A 7,560-nucleotide genomic window follows, 5' to 3' on the forward strand; every position below is an offset into this window, starting at 1 on the left:
TCTACACAATCATAGACATAGAGTTTTTTGTTTTGTTTTGTTTTGTTTTACCTTGAAGATTACTTTCAGATCTTTTAATTCAACCCTTTCCTTTTACAGAGGAGAAAAATGGTATGTAGAAGTGTCTTGTCCCAAGTCACAAAGCAAGTGAGAGGATTAGACCTCAGGATGACTAATTACAATCCTGCTTCTCTGGCAGCTGTTCCACATTTCTTATATTAAAAGCTAGTTACGGAATATGGAGACAATGGAAGGAGGACAAGGAGTACTGACTAGCATGTTCTGGCTTCCATTACTTTACTCTGAAAGGGATAGCAAGGATGTGAGAGATATGTAGCTGGAGTTTGGAAAACCTGGGGGAACCAAAAGGCATCTATCACCAGCATCAGACATGCGATGGACTTTTCCCTTATTCATGAAACATACCAGTAAATATGTACAGAGGGCCAGGGTAGGGTCTGACAACATTGGGGGCAAACAAAAACCCTTACCGGCTTGCTAACTGTTGTGCCTAACACTTCACATTGGTAGAGGCTTTCTAGACTAGAAAATTTAACATATGTGGGTATTCCACTAAATGCTGGAAGGAAGCATTGCCCTTCCTACAGTACTTTCTAGTATTAATAGTTGGATGAAAGAAATGAGAAAGCTCTTTTATATACTCTTTGGGCAAGGAATGGAAAGGGTGATACGACTTCCATTTGGCAGAGGTGGGAAATTGATCAGACTGTAGAGGTGTCCAAGTATCAGCTCAAGTCCATGCTCAAGTGCATGGCCACAGGCTCAAGTCTCAGTGTATTCTGAGAGCCAAGCCCTTTTACATGGTCACAAATGATGGCAGCAGGACTAAGGCAAATCTCATAATAGCAGTGTGGGGCCAACTTTCTCTCAGATGCTTGGCCTCAATCTCTGCTAAAGGAGGACACTCTATATCTGAGTAATGGTGCAATGAAATCAACATTTCTTTGTGGGAAGTCTAAAAAATATATGTAGTGTTCAAATATTTGAGCACCTTGAATCCATTTCATCATTTCATTACCAGAAACACATTAAAAAAACCCTCTGGATTCTATCATTATAAACATATACTTCTCAAAAGTGATTTATTAACCATTTTAAGGCAAATATGAAAAGATATTTACTGTACTGTCTATGAATGTTGGGGGGAGGGATATCATGAGTGTTCTCCAATGATTTTATATCTCTGCATCCTAAGACAGAGAAGTCAGGAAGAAGAGATATTCATTCAGTCTAAATTTTGACAAGAAATTTATTTGAGAACTGGATAATTATAGATCTCATAGATTTGGCCAATTTTAATGTGAAGGAAGGAAACAAAGATAACCTGAACCAGTGCCACAACAAACTTTTGAATAGTTAATGTAGTGGACATTTAAATTCTTCATTGCTATTTGTAATCTCAGGAACTTCATTGCTAGAATCACTTTTTAAGTCATAAAACACAAAAAATAGGGGGTAGATGATGTTTTCTAAGGTGAAGTTGCTTGAGACACTGTAGTTTTTGAATTTTATCTAATATGAATATAAAAGATTTTATTCCAAGCCACAATCACCCTTTTGCATAATATTAAAGCAATTTTTAACCAGCCTTTAAAAATATATTTATGATCTCTAGAACTTAATCAGAGTAATAACTTACTATGTTGTTTTATAGTATAATCATTAAAAGGCTTATTTATAATAATATGATTTGCGATTGTGGAGACCTACTCCTCAGATCAAGTACTACATTTCTAGTCCACCTGTTTTTACTTATTTTTTATTTCTATTTTATTTCATTTTTAAAAAATATTTTATTTATTTATTTGCCAGAGAGAGAGAGAGAGAGAGAGAGACAGTGAGAGAGAGAATGCAAGCAGGGGAAGTGGGAGAGGGAGAAGCAGGCTTCCTACAGAGCAGGGAGCCAGATTCCGGGATCCATCCCAGAACCCTGGGACCATTACCTGAGTCAAAGGCAGCCACTTAACGACTGAGCCACCCAGGTGTCCCTTTTTATTTATTTTTTAAATCTGATATGATGTGGTAAACCTTATAGGCAAAAGCCCAGAGTGCTTAGGAATGTGGGTTTCAGAACCTGTACTGAAATACGGGTTTTTCTCCATCATAGTTGTTCAAACTTTTACTACTTTCATCTCTGTTTTCTCTTGTGTGAAATGGGGTAATAATAGCAACTTCCTTGCAAAATGGATATAAAGAGCAAAAGAAAATTTAAATAAAGATCAGGGCCTTAAGCTTTGTTAGTGCTTGATGCATTCTGTTTTTATTAGGATTCCAACCTAGCAATGACTGAGGTAATTTCACAATAATGTGTCTTGCCTAAATTGTTCATTAGTTTTGCTTTGTTCAGAAAAAATAACTGAGTTAGTGTGATGATTGGAGATCATTTGTAAACCCTCAAAGGTTAATTTTCTTTCTCTCTCTCTCTCTCTCTCTCTCTCTTTTTTAATGAGAGAGAACTACTGGGAAAGTAGTTCTTTAAATGTTTGTATCTTTGTTATTAAAGAAGAAATAAAAGGAAGTCACCAGGGCTTTGGGCCTGTCATAAAACAAAAGGAATTATTTCCTTGGGCTTTCTCCAAGGCTTGCTGTATGCCTCAAGGTTAAAAGGCAGAGACCATAGCAACCTCAAGTTTATTTTTGTGATTCATTGCAATAAAGCTCTTCATAGAAGATATCCACAAGAATAATTTTTTTTTATTACAAACCTAAGAGCCTACATGAAAAGATACCCAGAGAGGAAAACTTTTAGCAACATCTCAGAGTATAATAATGGCAAAATTGGGTTAGGAACCCTTGTCCAACACAGAAAATATACATGTCCTGCTATTATCCTTGGATTGAGGAAAAAGATGAGTAGTCATGTATATCTGAAACAAAGTCTATTTGTTTCCTGCTAAGCAAAAGTCAAGTTTGGTTGCAGAGCTCAACCAGTCAGCACAAAGCAGGAAACCAGCTTTACATAATGTTTTTGGGAAGTGGTGATGGGGGTTAGAAGACTGGCTGACTTCCAGAAGCAGGGAAATTAGGGTAAGAGAGGGTAATACAATTAAGCCTGGAACCTTTCATTAGAATTGTATTTTGTTGAGTATATTTTTTGCATTAATTTCAACAGTTTCAGATAATGCTTTATAATGCTGTCTTAATTACTGAGTTATTTGGTGCCTTCTTAAATGCTTGTCTGAGAGGAGTGCCTCACTCACCTAGCACTTGTCCTACTGTGTTTAAAGAGGGTGTACTTGAAGAAGGGCTGCCATTGACTGGGAGGGGTGGGTTCACATTCGGTTCTTTTTTTTTTTTAATTTATTTATTTATTTATTTTATAAGATTTTGTTTATTTATTCGACAGAGAGAGAGAGATCACAAGTAGACAGCGAGAGAGAGGAAGCAGGCTCCCCCCCAAGCAGAGAGCCAGACACAGGGCTCGATCCCAGTACCCTAAGACAAAAACCTGAGAAGAATGCAGAGGCTTAACTCACTGAGCTACCCAGGGGCCCCACACCGGAAATATCTTTAAGAGATTTTCTGTATTCTGTATATGTGTCTAGTATTAAGTAATATTCCAAATGGAGTATGTAAACACAAAGATAAAACTCTAAAACATTTTTGAACTTCCAGTGGCAAAGTAACTTATATTAGACTTAACACCCTACATATATAAATTACAAACTCTGCTGGGAGAAATCTTGTTTGAAGACCTTGGAGAGCAAGCCAAAACATTAACCAGCTAAAGAAGGCATAACATTCGAAAGAAACACTGAAAAACACTTATGTTTACATGAGGGCACTCTCCACTCTGAGAGGAGAAGGTGCATGATTTTTGTAAGAGAAGAATCACCATAAAGACAGAAAGTTAAAGGATAGAAAATGACATAACAGGGGCGCCGGGGTGGCTCAGTGGGTTAAGCCGCTGCCTTCAGCTCAGGTCATGATCTCAGGGTCCTGGGATCGAGTCCCGCGTTGGGCTCTCTGCTCAGCAGGGAGCCTGCTTCCTCCTCTCTCTCTCTCTGCCTGCCTCTCCCTCTCTCTCTGCCTGCCTCTCCATCTACTTGTGATTTCTCTCTGTCAGATAAATACATAAAATCTTAAAAAAAAAAAAAGAAAATGACATAACATACTAATTCCAAATACAAAAAAAATGATGTGGTAATACCAAAAATAGACAATTCAGATTATAGCATACAGAGACTTAACAAAGAAAACAAAAAGAATTTTTTATAATAATAACAGGGAAATTTTATCATAATAAACATCAATTTTATGCACAAAAATAACAGTTTTGAATTATACAAGATAGAAATTTGCTGACTAAATTGATAAAAAAAAATCTACAGTGAAAGTAGGGAAAGGATTATCCCTGAACAATACATAAGCATAATTAAACAAAACCAAACTGCAAAAAAAAAAGTCAGTAAAGATATAGAAGACTTGAAAAATTTTATTATCCAACCTATCTCATTGATATTTTTAGAACACTATTAAATATTTGTAGAATACATGTTATTTTTAAGAGCACACAGAATATCAATGAAAATAGATAATATGCAGGAGCATAAATCTTAAAAATAAAAATATAATTGAAATATGCTATGTTCTTTGGATAAAAGTTAATTAAATTGGAAAGCAATCAAAATAAGTTTACCCAGAAATAGTCCTAAATAATGAAAAGTTATATTATTTTAAATAAATCATGCACTTAAACAGAAATTGTAAGAAAAATTAGAAAATATGCCAAACATAATAATCATATCATAATGATAAAACATAACATGTAATATCACTAAAGTATTATTAGAAGGAAATGTATAGCTTTATTTGCTTATAGTAAAAAATACAAAAGGTTTAAAATAGATGATCTAAGCTTTAATTTTAAACATTCCAAATAAAAGCAAATTTAAATCAAAATAAGAGAAAAATGAATAATAGAAGTGAAATAAAGTTAAAATCAAAGGGGAGGAAAAAAAGAATGTTAAGAAAGCCAGTGTGTGTTGTTTTAAAAAATAATAATAAAGTTAGGAAACACTCATTTACACTTAGGGAACAAACAAAATAAAACATTTCTTTTTTTTTTAATTGTTTTAATTTATTTTTTATTTTTTTATAAACATATAATGTATTTTTATCCCCAGTGGTACAGATCTGTGCATCGCCAGGTTTACACACTTCACAGCACTCACCATAGCACATACCCTCCCCAATGTCCATAACTCCACCTCCGTCTACCGACCCCCCTGCCCACAGCAACCCTCAGTTTGTTTTGTGAGATTAAGAGTCACTTATGGTTTGTCTCCCTCCTGATCCCATCTTTTTTCATTTATTCTTCTCCTACCCCCCTAGCCCCCCATGTTGCATCTCTACTTCATCATATCAGGGAGATCATATGATAGTTGTCTTTCTCCGATTGACTTATTTCACTAAGCATGATACCCTCTAGTTCCATCCACATCATCGCAAATGGCAAGATTTTATTTTTTTGATGGCTGCATAGTATTCCATGGTGTATATATATACACTTCTTCTTTATCCATTTCTCTGTTAATGGACATCTAGGTTCTTTCCATAGTTTGGCTATTGTGGACATTGCTTCCATAAACATTCAGGTGCACGTGCCCCTTTGGATCACTAAGTTTGTATCTTTAGGGTAAATACCCAGTAGTGCAATAGCTGGGTCATAGGGTAGTTATATTTTCAACTTTTTGAGGAATCTCCATGCTGTTTTCCAGAGTGGCTGCACCAGCTTCCATTCCCATCAACAGTGTAGGTGGGTTCCCCTTTCTCTGTATCCTTGCCAGCATCTGTGATTTCCTGACTTGTTAATTTTAGCCATTCTGACTGGTGTGAGGTGGTATCTCATTGTGGTTTTGATTTGTATTTCCCTAATGCCGAGTGATGTGGAGCACTTTTTCATGTGTCTGTTGGCCATCTGGATGTCTTCTTTGCAGAAATGTCTGTTCATGTCTTCTGCCCATTTCTTGATTGGATTCGTTGTTCTTTGGGTGTTGAGTTTGCTAAGTTCTTTATAGATTTTGGACACTATCCCTTTATCTGATATGTCATTTGCAAATATCTTCTTCCATTCTGTCAGTTGTCTTTTGGTTTTTTAACTGGTTCCTTTGCTGTGCAAAAGCTTTTGATCTTGATGAAATCCCAAGAGTTCATTTTTGCCCTTGCTTCCTTTGTCTTTGGTGATGTTCCTAGGAAGACATTGCTGTGGCTGAGGTAAAAGAGGTTGCTGTGTTCTCCTCAAGGATTTTGATGGATTTCTTTCTCACATTGAGTTCCTTCATCCATTTTGAGTCTGTTTTCATGTGTGGTGTAAGGAAGTGGTCCAATTTCATTTTTCTGCATGTGGCCATCCAATTTTCCCAGCACCATTTGTTAAAGAGGCTGTCTTTTTTCCATTGGACATTCCTTCCTGCTTTGTCGAAGATTAGTTGACCATAGAGTTGAGGGTCTATTTCTGGGCTCTCTATTCTGTTCCATTGATCTATGTGTCTGTTTTAGTGCCAGTACCATACTGTCGTGATGATGACAGCTTTGTAATAGAGCTTGAAGTAAGTCCAGGATTGTGATGCCACCAACTTTGGCTTTCTTTTTCAATATTCCCTTGGCTATTCGAGGTCTTTTCTGGGTCCATATAAATTTTAGGATTATTTGTTCTATTTCTTTGAAAAAAAAAATGGGTGGGATTTTGGTAGGGATTGCATTAAATGTGTAGATTGCTTTAGGTAGCATAGACATTTTCACAATATTTGTTCTTCCAATCCAGGAGCATGGAACATTTTTCTATTTCTTTGTGTCTTCCTCAATTGCTTTCATGAGTACTTTATAGTTTTCTGAGTATAGATTCTTTGCCTTTTTGGTTAGGTTTATTCTTAGGTATCTTATGGTTTTGGGTGCAATTGTAAATGGGATTGACTCCTTAATTTCTCTTTCTTCTGTCTTGTTGTTGGCGTAGAGAAATGCAACTGATTTCTGTGCATTGACTTTATATCCTGACACTTTACTAAATTTCTGTAGAAGTTCTAGCAGTTTTGGAGTGGAGGCTTTTGGGTTTTCCACATATAGTATCATATCATCTGCGAAGAGTATTAGTTTGACGACTTCTTTGCCAATTTGGATGCCTTTAATTTCTTTTTCTTGTCTGATTGCTGAGACTAGGACTTCTAGTACTATATTGAATAGCAGTGGTGATAATGGACATCCCTGCCATGTCCCTGATCTTAGCAGAAAAGCTTTCAGTTTTTCTCCATTGAGAATGATATTTGCAGTGGGTTTTTCATAGATGGCTTTGATGATATTGAGGTATGTGCCCTCTATCCCTACACTGAAGAATTTTGATCAGGAAGGGATGCTGTACTTTGTCAAGTGCTTTTTCATCATCTATTGAGAGTATCATATGGTTCTTGTTCTTTCTTTTATTAATGTGTTGTATCGCATTGATTGATTTGCAGATGTTGAACCAACCTTGCAGCCCTGGAATAAATCCCACTTGGTCATGGTGAATAATCCTTTTAATGTACTATTGAATCCTATTGGCTA

Source organism: Mustela erminea, chromosome 14 (genome assembly GCF_009829155.1).
Source record: "Mustela erminea isolate mMusErm1 chromosome 14, mMusErm1.Pri, whole genome shotgun sequence".
Taxonomy (NCBI): Eukaryota; Metazoa; Chordata; class Mammalia; order Carnivora; family Mustelidae; genus Mustela; species Mustela erminea.